General features: G+C 55.2%; 3 non-coding genes and 1 pseudogene across 3 annotated transcripts; 1 reads left to right on the top strand and 3 right to left on the bottom strand.

Moving 5' to 3' along the window:
• Positions 1-2,136: 2,136 nt before the first annotated feature.
• On the top strand, positions 2,137-2,327 carry LOC122897998. Its single transcript, XR_006382760.1, has one exon. It is a non-coding gene; the product is annotated as a U2 spliceosomal RNA (small nuclear RNA).
• Positions 2,328-4,348: 2,021 nt separating this feature from the next.
• On the bottom strand, positions 4,349-4,539 carry LOC122897999. The gene has a single exon (XR_006382761.1). It is a non-coding gene; the product is annotated as a U2 spliceosomal RNA (small nuclear RNA).
• Positions 4,540-6,186: 1,647 nt separating this feature from the next.
• Positions 6,187-6,271, bottom strand: LOC122898001 (annotated as a pseudogene).
• A 6,814-nt stretch (positions 6,272-13,085) lies between these two features.
• On the bottom strand, positions 13,086-13,276 carry LOC122898000. The gene has a single exon (XR_006382762.1). It is a non-coding gene; the product is annotated as a U2 spliceosomal RNA (small nuclear RNA).
• Between the last annotated feature and the right edge of the window lie 1,050 nt (positions 13,277-14,326).

Here is a 14,326-nt window from a genome sequence, read left to right as displayed (position 1 = left end):
TAAATAGCAAGGATTGGTATTCGAACAAGTACATAAGTGATAAGTACCTGGCAGCCGAGCCCATAGGCCACAATAATGACAAAATTCTACAAAAAACTTGTAGGCGGGAGAGGGGAGGGTGGGGTCTTCTAGGCTTAGGAAATCTCTTATTATTTTTTAAAGATTTTTTATTTATTTTACAGAGAATCACAAGTAGGCAGAGAGGCAGGCAGAGAGAGAGAGGAGGAAGCAGGCTCCCTGCTGAGCAGAGAGCCGAATGTGGGGCTTGATCCCAGGACCCTGAGATCATGACCTGAGCCGAAGGCAGCGGCTTAACCCACTGAGCCACCCAGGCGCCCTAGGAAATTCTTTTTTTGTTTTGTTTTTGTTTTTTTTAAAGATTTTATTTATTTATTTGAGAGAGAGTGAGAGAGAACATGAGCGAGGAGAAGGTCAGAGAGAGAAGCAGACTCCCCGTGGAGCTGGGAGTCCGATGCGGGACTCGATCCCAGGACTCCAGGATCATGACCCGAGCCGAAGGCAGTCGTCCAACCAACTGAGCCACCCAGGCGTCCCTAGGCTTAGGAAATTCTTTAACTATGACCCTAAGTTTAGCCTTTGACTAAGGAGTAACAGATGCTAAGGAGAACCTTCATTTCATTTCATTTTTATTTATTTTTATTTATTTGAGAGAGAGATGCAGGCACACAACTGGGGTGTGGGGCCGGGTCAGAGAGAGAGGATCTCAGGCAGAAATCCCACTGAGGGCAGAGCCAAGGTGAACCCTGAGATCATGACCTGAGACTAACCAACTGAGCCACCCAGAAACTCTAAGAAGTATCACTTTATTTATTTACTTATTTGACAGAAAGAGACCACCAGTAGACCAAGGGGGGGGGGGAGCAGGCTCCCCGCTGATGTGTAGCTTGATCATAAACTGAGCGGAAAGCAGAGGCTTAACCCACTGGGCCACCCAGGCACCCTGACCCTTCTCACTTTTGAGGGCTTCTTCTGTATCTTCACTTAATAAACCACTATCCCTTTACTCTCTTTTGCTAAGGTCCCCTCCCCCCGCCTACAAGGGTGAATCGAGGAGGCCAAGGTACACAGTGGGTCCCACCGGGTACTTGGAGCCAACGCTCTCAGCCCGTCTGCGGGAAGGACTCCTGCGTCACTCTGGGCAACACTTCATCTCCTCGTGTGCTGGACACACAAGCATCACATCCTCTTGGTGCCCTTTCTAGGCCCTGCACTCTCAGCTTCCCAGGCCCAGCCAGCCTCTTCCACGAAGCCCATGGTCTCGGGCACGTTGCTTCACCTGTCTGCCTCAACTGCCCCATGCGTAGGCATACTTGGCAAGTTTGAGATGAAGAAAGCAGTGAGCCCAGGTGTGAGCCCAGTCAAGGAACGTTTGTCTTTTATCGTGTCCCTTGCTCCATCTAACCCTAACCCAGAACCCATATTCTCGACAACTGACACCAAGGTCACCTCATTAGCTACGTCTGCGTTCCCTAAATCCCATCAAGGAGGTCTGAAAGGCGACCACTTATCCACTGGGAAACTGAGGCTCAGGAGGTTAGGGAGTGTGCCCAAGGACCCTGCGGATGGGGCAGGGTGGGTCACCCTAGCAGGGCCCAGTCCCGGGGCCCCCGCCTTGTCTCTGGAGCCCTTCCCAGGCGGCTTCTCCGCTGGTTCCCAGCCGCGGGGACCCAGCCAGCCCGCAGCAGGGTCCTAAGGTGATGCCCCGACGAGTTTCCCGGAAACTCGGACCACTCTGCCCCAGCCCCGGTCCTCCCCGGACACATCCCCACTTCTCTGGGTCTTCCCCTCACGCCAGCAAGCGCTTTCCAGCGAAGAGGAGCTCTGCTTGCACCGGGGTTCCTCTCCGGCGCGGCCACGCCTCCGTGCGCGGCAGGGGCGGGGCATTCAAATTAGAAATGGCGATCGGCGCGAGCGACAAAGCGACGACAGAAGCACCATTGCTGTGTTCAGGTGTAGAGAATGGACATGTGTGCGGCCCCGGCGTCCTGAGCGATGACCGCCATAGCGCTGTCGGCGAGGGGAGGGAAGCGGGGCGTGGGCTGGGCGCGGTGCGGCTCGCCGTGAGTGCAATATGGATGGCGACTTGGCGGTGACAGCGAGGGACGAGTGTGCGGTATCGCTTCTCGGCCTTTTGGCTAAGATCAAGTGTAGTATCTGTTCTTATCAGTTTAATATCTGATACGTCCTCTATCCGAGGACAATATATTAAATGGATTTTTGGAGCAGGGAGATGGAATAGGAGCTTGCTCCGTCCACTCCACGCATCGACCTGGTATTGCAGTACTTCCAGGAACGGTGCACCCCTTCGGGGTTAAAATGCGTGGTTTCCAATGACAGAGCTTGCTTTTGGGTGCAGTATTCTTCAGCTTTTGCGCTATGGTTTCTGTAGCTCATGCCCCCCAACTTCTGTAGGTTCTGTAGCTCTCTTCTTTTGGCATATTGTAGGCGCAACGTTCATTCTTGGTTTAGCTAGTCGAAATAGAGTCTCCTGTTTCTTAACAACCAGAATAATTAAACATGGAGGCAGGTTTTTTTGTTTTTTTTTTTTGTTTTTTTTTGTTTTTATCTTTTTCTAGTGATTGGTGGAAAAACCAACTGGCAGGGTCCTGGGCCTGCCTTTCTGTTCCTGTCTTTGCTAAACCTGACTTGAAGTCTACTGAGGTTTGACTCTTTTTTTTTTTTTTAAAGATTTTATTTATTTATTTGAGAGAGACAATGAGAGAGAGCATGAGCGAGGAGAAGGTCAGAGAGCGAAGCAGACTCCCCATGGAGCTGGGAGCCCGATGTGGGACTCGATCCCGGGACTCCAGGATCACGCCCTGAGCCGAAGGCAGTCGTCCAACCAACTGCGCCACCCAGGCGTCCCCTTGACTCTTTTTTTGAAGCTGTTTTCCTCGTGTGTTGAACAAGGATAGTTTGACGTACTTTATTACTGTGTGGATGGGATTAAAGGACTCACCAAGTTGTAAAACCACCAGCCAAGAGTAAGGGAGAAAGAAGAGGAAGGAAGCTGAAATTGGGGCGCATGGCAGCCCCAGTTTCTTCAAATGGAAAATACCATAAGTAACACTTTTTCTCTTTGGGATCCTTGAAAGAATGAAATGGGTTAAAGGGAAGGGTTTGGGAGGATGGGGAAACTGGGTGAAAGACATTAAAGGACATGATGGAATTAATTAAGGACAGGTAGGACTAGGTAGGGAGACACAGATAGGGGCCATGTGATCGGGTCACAGAAATCTCTAAAAATGTGGAGGCCTGGGGAAACGAGAGATAAGGGAACCAACTGAACCTCCCTGCCCTAGGTGTGTGGGATGAGTGTCTTTTTATGTTAATCACCTCCGACCAACAAAGAACTACCAGATCATAAAGGAGGTAAGCCATTGAAAGTGTTATCACTAATATCATTAGAGATGTTAAAAGGATTATGGTTCCCTTTCTATAAAAGACGAACCACCTTGGCAATCCTGTTGGGACACTTACCCACCTTTTTTTTTTCCCCCCTCAATTATTTGACAGAAAGATCAGTAGACCAAGAGGCGGTGGGGGGGTGGGGGAAGCAGGCTCCCCGCCGATGTGCTGCTTGAACCCAGGACCCTGAGATCATAACCTGAGCCGAAAGCAGAGGACACCGGGCACCGGGCACTATCACCGAGCACCGGGCACTATCCCCCCCACCCCCACCCCCACCGCCTGGGTGTGACGGGCGCGACCTCCTTCCAGGAAGCTCCCAACGCTCTTAATGTTAACGCCTTGCTTGAGGGGAAAAACAACCTTACCTTGAAAATGGCAAGGCCTTAGCTATCTAGTATAGGTCCTCTTTAGCATATGAAAGTTCTTTTTCAAACCTCCCTTTTTCCTTACCTCCCCCTCCCCAGCCAACCGTATTTGGGCTGGAAAAGGAGGAACACGGAGGTCCAGTGATTTTTTTTCCCAGGGTAAAAGCGTGTCACTGGCGCTTCCTGAATCACACCTCCCTTGCTGAGAGCAAATGTGGTTGGCTGTTTCTGTGCATTTTTGGCAAAAACCCTAGCGTCCACTTTTTCGGAGAAGCCCACATAGCACAAAGTACACCTCGAAACCTCAAGAAGACTTGGGCGCCTGGGTTCGTCAGGGAGTTGAGCCTTTGCCGCCTTCCAGTCGGCTCACGTTCTTAAAGTCCAGGAAGCGGGTCTGAAGGGAGCAGCAGCTTTGTTGCAAACCGCTGCCGCGAGACGCAGCCCCGCCCACGCAAGCGCGCCAAAAGCAGCACAGGACGGAGATCCCTCTCAAAGAAGAGAGAACGAAACCACCACGAAACTCTGATTTTGAGCACCAAGATATTCCCCCGAGGGGGTGCACCGTTCCTGGAAGTACTGCAATACCAGGTCGATGCGTGGAGTGGACGGAGCAAGCTCCTATTCCATCTCCCTGCTCCAAAAATCCATTTAATATATTGTCCTCGGATAGAGGACGTATCAGATATTAAACTGATAAGAACAGATACTACACTTGATCTTAGCCAAAAGGCCGAGAAGCGATAACAGGCACCCCTGAGCGCGCCGGCACCCTGCCTCTCGCACATCTTTCTGATCACGGTGAGAAAAGTCACCCTCAAACGAACTCGCACCTTCTTCCCTTGAACTTGACAGTACGCCATCCTCACAGCTCGTTAGGCATACATGCTTTGTCAGATCATTAACCTGTTTCGGGCTTTCACCCTCTTTACTGTTTTGCTCCCATCGGTCCCGGGGAGAAACAGTCATTTCTAATTTGCATGTCCCGCCCATACGCGCGCCGTTTCCTGGTTTCCTGCCCTCCCGCCTCCGAACGGAAATGCACGCCGGTACCCGTAGTCCCCGAGCTCCTTCAGCCCCGTTTCCTAGGAGAAATCCCCTAGCGGGAAAGACGCGAACATCTCTGTGAGGTTTTTCTTGGCAGCATCTCTCCTCTCTTCTTTTTCAACATCCTCTCCAACGTACAGCTACGTTGAAAGGTTTCTGCCCTGAGCACCCACCCCCTGACCTCATCTGACTGCCGAGTCCTGGGTATAGGCTTGATGGGGGAGAGAACGTTAGGGTTCCAAGCCTGCGGCCAGAAAGAGGTCTTGAGACGTATTCCGTGCCAAAGGGTGGTTTTATTAAAGCACGGGGACAGGGCCCCTGGGCAGAAAGAGCCCCAGCGGGTCCCGGGGAGCGGTCCCCGTTAACATATTTCCAAGTTGGGAGGGGGTCAGGGAGAGCGTTAAGTCTCCAAGGAATTTTGGAAGCCAGGTTTCCAGGGCCTCGAGGGGGCCGAGCTGTTGTTGTCATTACCTATTACCGTCTAGCAAAACCCTCGGTGTGAGACCCTTCCGATGTACATCGGTGGGCCATATGCTTGGGGGATGACTGCCAACGCGAACCTTGCGGGGTTTAGAAATAAAGGGCTCTTTATGGGCTAAAGTAGACTTACAGGATCCTGGTGGGTGTGGGGAGGGCTTCAGGCGGGGGTTGCCTTCTGCCCTTACCAAAAGGGCAGATTAACATCGATTAACATCGAGGCCAGTGAGTCCCTAGGGGAATGTCACTCTGCCTGTTTCAGGGACTTGCCAACGGGCTATATAGGTAGTAGGGGACTTTAATAATTCTTCTTCTGCCTTTGTTTCCCACATCACTCCCCCCGTGAACAGTTTAGACGCATAAATCTTTACGGTTCTGAGGGCGGAAGGTCTCATCTTCCGGGACTTCTTCCTGCTGGACGGGGGCATAGAGACGTCCCTACCTCTGGCTCAGCGTTGCTCAGTCCGGGCTCATACAGGGAACGGGAGTTACAAAAGGCAGAGGCAGCTGAATCCAAGGGAGACTGCGTGTGGGGATCTCCCGAAGGGGGAAGGCTCCTCCGCCGGCTCGAAGTTCCGGCAGTGAAGGGGCCTCGACGCCAGCTGGAGAGAGATGGGAGAAAACAGCCAAACGAGATTAGTGTAACCGGAAGAAAAAGCAGCTCGAACAAGAGTCCTCTCGTAGTTGACAAAAATCCTTTGCCAGTCCAGGAATTTAACCAATCACTAGAGGAAAGAGAGGGATTGTTGAAAGCGCCTACGGGAGTACTCACGTCAGGCACCCACACACATCCTGCGATAGCCCGGAACGTCTACACGGCGTTTTGTCGTTCTGCGCAGCACACGTCAGCTCAAACACCTAACGTCATGCTACTTGGTACACCTGTTTTCTATTAGCAATAATCGCGCCTCGGACAAACCTCATTGGCTACGATACTGCCACTGCGCAGAGCTTGTAAACCTGTTTTAAGCATTTCTGCTGTGTTGGTTTTTTAACAGAGAAATGCCGGGTGGGGTAATCAGTTAGGGCCTTCACCGTGTACTTCTTAAGAGCTTCCGTGTGCCCAACGACATCGTCCGGTGCCAAAGAGGGAACGAGAACGGGTGTTCGGCGGTCATACCGATGAGACGCAGAACGTGTCCAGCACTGTTTCTAGCTGGGAAGGTTGCCTGGGTTGATGATGGTTTGCATGCTGGCCAAAACCCACGGCACCGTGGCCTGTCCAGCCTGGGGGAAGCCTCGGACACGAGCTAGACTCTAGTCTAGCCATCGGGTCCTGTGAGGAGGCAGTCGTCTGATGCCGGGCTCCTTTAAACTGCAGCCCAAGTATCAAGGCCTGCTCCATTCTGGAGGACCAGCTTTTGAATCTGCATCCTAAAAGGAAGTCCGTGGTCCCTCTGCAGACACCGAGGGAGTCCAGATCTACAGACAGTTTTTCTTAAAGAGTTTTTGTCACCTCCGTGGCCTCTTCTACCCAAATCAGTAGCCTGGTCTGAATCCTGTATTACCTCCCATCGGTTATTCTGGGGAAGAAAGGCGTCCTCCTTCATTATTAACAAGCCAGGCCTGCGCATTCCTTGGTCTGAACGGGCTGCACGCAGGGACTCCGCTGGAGTGAAGATGGATAAAAGACTCCGCCTCTGTCTGTTCTGTGCTGCCCGCTTCGCCCCACGGTCCCGTGGGCTGTCTCCCTCAGATTCTAAGGTCCTATCCCTTGATGCCCTTTGGGGCGAATTTCAGCTCCTTCCTTAGGCAGGTGTACAGCCTTGAGAAGAGTTATAATTTCAAGGAGGCACCTGGGCGGCCCAGTCGGTCAAGGAGCGTGATCATCTTGGGCCACGGCTTTTTGATTGGGGACTTAGGGCTTGATAACAATCCCCTTTCCTTCCAAACTGCTCCCAGGGCACGTAGGACCAGGGAAGCATATTCGGAGTCAGTATACGTACGAACTTGCAAGGCTGGGCAATTGCCAAGCACCAGTGAGCACTGTGGCACACGCACCCAGCTTCTCATGGAACTGCTTCCCGTGTAGACAGGAAACGGGTAAACCAACCGTCATCGCTGCCTTCGACAGGGGCATCTTTTAAACCTGGTCGGCCGGAAGACCTCTGAACAGCTGTGCTCTCCAGAAGCTCGGTGATCGGGTCCGGGCCTAAGGGAAGCTGGGCCGAAAGTCTGATGGGTCTCAAGAATCAGCTCAGGCACAGCTATACGCGTAAGCCGGTACGTCGTAAGTATGCCTCCCAGCGTCCATTGGTGGCCTTTGGTCTCTGAGACACTCGGGACCTAATGTGAAGTCATCACAGTCAGGGACTGTCCCGTGGGGAGCTTCGAGGCTCCGTTCTACCGGGAGGGCTGTTGCGCGCCTGGCTGACGCCTTGGCTTGCAAGCAACTGGACCTCGGCAGGCGGGGCTTCTAGGAACAACAGGGCTAGGAGGGGTGAAACTGTCGAGGAGCCCTTTATGTCTGAGGTCCGGCCCTAACGGTGCCCTAATTATAAGGAACCACGGGCAAGCGGGAGGAGACTTGCCAAGGGACGAGGGCATCCCCAAGGGCACCATCCAAACCGGCCATGATCTCCACAAGCCCACCGTCACCCCTACAGAGTCGGGTACGCGCCGCCTTTTAGGGAACGATTCTGTCATCCCAGCCACACAGAATGGGTCGAGCTGCTCGCTGAGTTATGCCGTTGTTGGGGACTCGATCCCATTCTCCAGCTGGTTACGTCATCACGGGCCCACGGGATCCCGTGACTATCCCCGACAGCACGGAAAGCACGAGCTTTCGGTCTGTCCGCACGAGCTATCGCCTTCCTGTCTCCGACGTTCACCTCAAGGGGTCTGGCTTAGGGGAGCAACAAATATTCAAACACAACCGGATCGAGAATTTACCATCCACAAAGGTGTGCTCCTGAAGCGTAATTTTTCTCTCTGAAACAACCCGCCCTTTTCATCAGGGAGGGCCACTGGACGTATTTCAAGCACTTGAAAACAAGTCCGGTTTTAACAAACTTGGCCTAATCGTTCACACACGCTCAGCAAGAATAACGATCCATCATCCAGATCTCTTCGAATCGGCTTGGCTGAAACGTTGATGAGGAGTCCCTAGGTTGAACTTTTAGTAGGCTCTCCAGGCCAGGAGCCAGGCCGAGGACTTGCCCTCCGAGGTGCCCGACGTGCCCGCCGTGCCTGTCGATTTGGCCAGATTCCTCTTCACGGGGTCCCCGGGGCATCCCGAGGTTCCCGCACCTGCCGGGACGTGACGTTCTTCCCTCACCACGCGAGGCGGCTGGCAACTCCGTAAGCGAGGTTCGAGGCCAAGGTTTCCGAGGGGTTCTACGGCTCCGGGTTCCGTCAAGGCAGCCTTAGTCCCGTAGTGCCGTCTGCCCCGAGCTGAGGCGGTACGGGTCTCTCGGACACAACCTCCCAGTCAAAGCCTTGGTGAAACAACCGATGTCTCCCACGGTCTCCTGTTACAAGAACAGGTCCCGAGGAACTCACGCGAATGGCTACGATTGCCACCGAAGGAAGAACACTTACCGAGGCCTTTTTGAAACTTAGAGGGCTCAGATGGAGAGAAAAGGGAAACGCTTCCGTCTGTTCACACGCGAATCCTTTATCGCGCGTCTCCGTAAGTCCAGACACCGCCGCTTCCCGTCGGCGACGGGATAAGAATGAGGCACAAACAAGTCAGCTGCAAGAGATTGGGAGCGGCGGACAACAGCCCAAAAGGCCTGCTGCCACGAGCAACTCCACGGTCTCACTTTTATTAGATAGAAACAACAGCCAACAGAAGGACCGATGAAGGTCAAACGGTAGTCACGTCCTGCCGGCAAGCAAGGAGGAGGATGACGTTTATAGTTAAACAAGCACATTCCCAGGACTCATCTAACTAACAACGGGCGCTTCTGGGAAGGGAAAGGAGCGATATCGGGAAAAGGGAGGCAGGCGGTTTTCGTTCCACCCTGAGCTGACCGGGCGTTCCCGGGTGATCGGCTTCCCTGAAGCCGGCGGCGTTCGGCCCTGGGCGGGCCGGGCGTTCCCGGCTGCCCGGCTTCTGTGAAGGGGCGGAAGGCCCTCCGCCTTCCGCCCTGAGCGAGCCGGGCATCCCCAGCTGCCCAGCTTCACGGTCGTATATCGTCCTTCTCCCCAAAGACCCGTTGCCAGTATACGTTTTTCTTAAGGCCATATCTAAATGTGCTTGGCAACCAGTAAAATCCTCCAGGGGTTACTGTTTAAGTAACAAATTGTTCCGAGGGGCAGCAGCAACAGACCTCTTGAGAGACAGTTTCCTTACCCTGGAAGAGTCCTCATCAGAAAACCAGACATGTGTCAAACAAGAACCACAGAACTACAAGCATCCTTTTGCTCACGCCTCCATCCAGTCGTCGACGACTTCGCCCGCTGTCCCACTCGGAAAAGACCTGGATGTCCCGTGAATTTAATCCCAGTCATCATCCAAGCAGAACTTCCAGGTGTCGAGTTCCCAAAGACCGCGGAAAAAGCTCTCTCGACAGCCGCCTGCGAACGCCCGGGGACGGACGGACGTGAGATGGACCATCACGTCACGTCATCTCTTTGCTCACAAACTGCAACGGAGACCACAGGAGCTGGTCTGACCTTCAGCGGACCTCGAAACAGTAAGAGTTTCACGTTTCCAGCTGGTCACTTAAAAGACACGTCGATCTTCATGGAACCCACAAACTCAACGGTGTTTAGTTTGTGTTAGAATTTAGTTAGAATTCTGGGGCGCCTGGGTGGCTCAGTGGGTTAAGCCGATGCCTTCAGCTCAGGTCATGATCTCAGGGTCCTGGGATCGAGCCCCGCATCAGGCTCTCTGCTCAGCCGGGAGCCTGCTTCCTTCTCTCTCTCTCTCTGCCTGCCTCTCTGCCTGCTTGTGATCTCTCTCTGTCAAATAAATAAATAAGATCTTTTCTAAAAAATTAAAAAAAAAAAAAAAGAATTTAGTTAGAATTCAACTGTGTTGAATTCCAGGGGCTCCTGGGTGGCACGGTGGGTTAAAGCCTCTGCCTTCAGCTCAGGTCATGATTCCATCAGGATCCTCCCCAGGGGCAGCTTCTACCCCAGACGCTGGCCAGCTGTCTGGCCGGCTGGCGGGAGGAGCAGGAGCATCTAGAGCAGGCAGGTCGGGGGTCGGGGTCGAGGTGGAGGTGGGGGTGGGCGCTCTCCTTCGCTCCCTGACAGGGAGGGGAGAAGGAGCCAGCCCTGGTTCCTGAGGCAACGAGGACGAGGGCGATGCAGAAGCCAGTCAGACCCACCGCACCCAAGGAGTCTCCAGCAGGAGCGAGGAGACGGGAGAGGCAGAGGGCCACCAGAGGGCAGAAGAAAAGGTTCCCGGTTCCAGAGCTCATGGGCCCCAACAGAGGAGCAGATGCTGTGTCGCCCGCCAACGAGAGCGACTAGGCAGTCCCCGCCGGGCCAGCGAAGACGGGGAGTCTCCCCGAAGCAAGTTTCGGCGGCTGCTCCGGAACATTCCTTCCGGCCCCCGTCCCGAGGGAGACCGACTGCCGTTGGCTCCGGTTACAGCCGTTAACCCGGGAAATGAGCGAGGGAGAAGTCTAGTCCCCACATCTACGAGGAGGAGGAACAGTGAGAGACAGGAGTCCCCTTGGCGGGGGACCGGGGCCCCCCCGCTATGTTTCCTAACCAGCAGGAAGAAGGAAGATAAACATTATTCTGACAAGGGAGAACCTTCTGGAGCAGGGAGGTCATCACTTGCCGGTAAGGAAAAGGAGGCTAGAGCCCCTCTTGCCCCAGCAGCAAGCACTAACCACCGCCCACCTTTGAACGGGAAACCGCCACAACCTCAAAGTCTCGCTGTCCCGGGAACTTGTGTTCAAAGCAAGCCTCCCCAATATCCTCCGTGAATCGAAATCGACGCTGACTTTCCAGTGACGACGGACGGAAGGAAGGAAGGAAGGACAAAAACCAAACAAACCAAAAAACGTGACCTCCCCCTTTGCCTCTTCAGACTTGCTGGTGGCTCCCCGTAGCTTGCGGGTCCCTGACTGCGAGGCCTCCGCCGTCCCCGAACAGACTCACCTGGCCAGTAAAATCACTGGCTGTTCTCTTTCTAAGGCGGCCACCTTCGCGGGAACTGTCCACGGCCAACCAGAGACCACCCCGGCCTAGCTGTGAGCGGCGGGGCCAGCTTCCGCGGCCGCTTTTTCTTCTCTCAAAACGGAAGACACGCCGCGGGGTCTCAGCGACCTTACTTTCCCTGCGTCTGGACACCGTCTGCTGGGTCGTCAGCCCAGGTGTTATTTCTGCCTGCCTGCCCTTATTCCTCCCTCCGCGGCTACGATCAAAACAACGTCTACAAGGACCTGCAAATGGAGGAAGGAAGAACTTCCCAGAGGGGAGAGCGACGCAGCGGTCTCGGAACAGGTCTTGCCGCGGCACCCACCGTCCTCCCGTTTTCTCCTTGCCCTAAGAAAGAAGTACCCAGTCCTCCTTCCTGAAGGCAGACCCCCCAGAATAGGAGACCCCATCCCCGCGGGCTCCACGTTGCCTTTGTGGAATGCAGTCGAGAACAGGGCCAGAGGAACCCGCGTCGGTGAGACCCATTCGCGGAGGGACAGCTCCCACCGCAGGTCTGCAAATGACGCTATCCCCGATGAATGTTCTCTGACTGCCGAATCTGCGTTCAGCAAGGGTCACCAAAAAATGTCTTCCACTGTTAACATTTTGACAAAGCAAGCGCAAGGAGAACCGGGAGGAGTGGTGAGCCAGACCTGCTGGGGACGGGTCGGAGGTCCGGATGCAGTATCCCACAGGCCGGCCGGGTGGGACAGCCGATGAGCAGTCACCCGGGCAGATCGCTGGGAGCGTGTCCCAGGATGCAGGTATTAGGACGTGGAGAACCTGGAAAGGACGAAACAACGGAACATGGAGGGGTGCTACGTTTCCATTCCAACCGTTTCCCACGATGCTTTATCTTTACCTTTCCTGTAAGGGCCTCTTGATGGCCGGTAGCGAACGTTGATGGTGCCTAGAAATTTCCCCTGGCCTCTGGAGAGCTGGGGCGAGCCACGTGAGCCCGATGGGTTCGCTTTCTGCCAGCTACGTTCAGAGGCACAGCTGGCACCAAGGATGTGGTAAGGGGCCAGAGGGTACCTGCAGGGAATTTAATCTCCTTCAGGAGGGATGGGAGGACATTGGGGAATTGGGGGTGGGTTGGGGGTGAAGGGACACGGAAGGTGGTACCGAAGGGCGGAGCAAGGTTGGGGAAGGGAAGAAGGTGAGGGGCCAGTGTGATACGGGAATGTAGACGCGGCTGTAGCCATTCATTGGTCATTGACCAGGTCAAGGGTCTGAAAACTCTGACAGAGGCCAGGCAGCCAGGCAAAGGACACTGTGACTATTGAGATCACCGGGAAGGACACGAGTGTGTCAGGCAATGACAGGAGCAAGAGAAGGCAGCGGGCTGTAAGGAACAATCATGTGGAAACCCCAAAGCCAAGGGTCTGAGAGGTGGAGAAAAAGAACTTCTGCCGTGCATAAAAGACAGAAGCAATGAAAGACCTAAAATGAGGCTGGAGATATCCAGACCAGAGAGAAAGTACAAAACAAAACCAAAACAAGTAAAGGGGGAAGAAGGTCACTTTTACACCACAGTACCGAAGGAGAAAAAGAAAACAGGAAAAAAGCAAAAAACAAAGCCATAGAATTACAAAAAATAACAGACAAATGAGATACAAGAAAGCTACCACTTGAAACACCTCTTTATTTTCACCATTTTCATGGGGAAGGTGCACCGTTCCTGGATGTACTGCAATACCAGGTCGATGCGTGGAGTGGACGGAGCAAGCTCCTATTCCATCTCCCTGCTCCAAAAATCCATTTAATATATTGTCCTCAGATAGAGGACGTATCAGATATTAAACTGATAAGAACAGATACTACACTTGATCTTAGCCAAAAGGCCGAGAAGCGATGCTTTCCCGCCGTCCCCGCCCGGCCACCGTCCTCCCATCTGCCATATTCAACTCAGGGTGACAGCCCAGACCCTCACTCCTCGCCCGACTGCCTCTGCGCCCTCCACGCTCCCACCCACCTCCCCAGACGCTTTTGGGCAGAGGCTTCCTTCTCCTCCCTCCCAACCAGAAATCCCGTATCCCTGGCGGCCGCGGCCCTCCCTCGCCCAGCAGCCTCTCCGAATCTGCATGGCCCGCCTTCAACTCCCCGGGGAGGCGCGGCCGCCGGGGCCCGGCTCCGCCCTCCCGCCCGCCGCCGCCAGCCGCCAGCCGCTACCCGCCGAGCGCGAGTCCCGCACCGAGACGCGGGGCGAGGGGCAGCGGCCGCGGAGGGACGGCTGACGCGGCCGCCGCTCTGGGGGCTCCCGGGAGCCCGTGAAGGCCAGATCTTACTTTGGGTCCCTTTTCGCCGCCCCGCCCCCAGCACGGACCGCGCACTCCACCCGCGGTTCGGTGCCTGAGGTCTTGCCTCCCGCACGCTCAGCCGCTACCCGGCGCGTCGCGACGGCGACGGCTTCAGCCAGCACCCCCGCGCCCTCCCCGCTCGCCACCGCTCCGCTCACGTCCGTGTCCTGCGGCCAGGGTCCGGCCGGTTCCGACCCCACAACGGCATGTCCCGGATGACACCCGTGGAACGGAACAATTCCCGCTGCCTCGGCGTCACTGCGGCCCGCCGACTTTGCTCGGAGCGACACGCACGGATCCCAGTACCTGCCAACTACGCCCTGCGGGGGCCGGCCCCGTGCCCCGGTGCCCTCGCCGTGCGTGCGGCGGCGGCGGCGTGGTCCCCGCCACTCTCGCCGCCAGAGTGCCTAGAATTCCGGCGGACCTTCTCGGGCGCCACCTTTCTCCCCAGGCTCGCCAGCAACTCCGCGTGGCCACGGAGTTCGGATGGCGGGCGGGGGCGGGCGGCGCGAGGGGACGACCTTTCCTTGTGGGTGGTGAAAAGGGTACCTCGGCGCCCTTCGGATGTGCGCCCCTCCAGTCGGGCCGAGAGTCTTCTGCCTGCGA

Source organism: Neovison vison, unplaced genomic scaffold (assembly GCF_020171115.1).
Source record: "Neovison vison isolate M4711 unplaced genomic scaffold, ASM_NN_V1 Scaffold_071, whole genome shotgun sequence".
Lineage (NCBI taxonomy): Eukaryota > Metazoa > Chordata > Mammalia > Carnivora > Mustelidae > Neogale > Neogale vison.
Note: the sequence above shows the minus strand (reverse complement) of the source record. Positions and strands in the feature narration are given on the sequence as shown.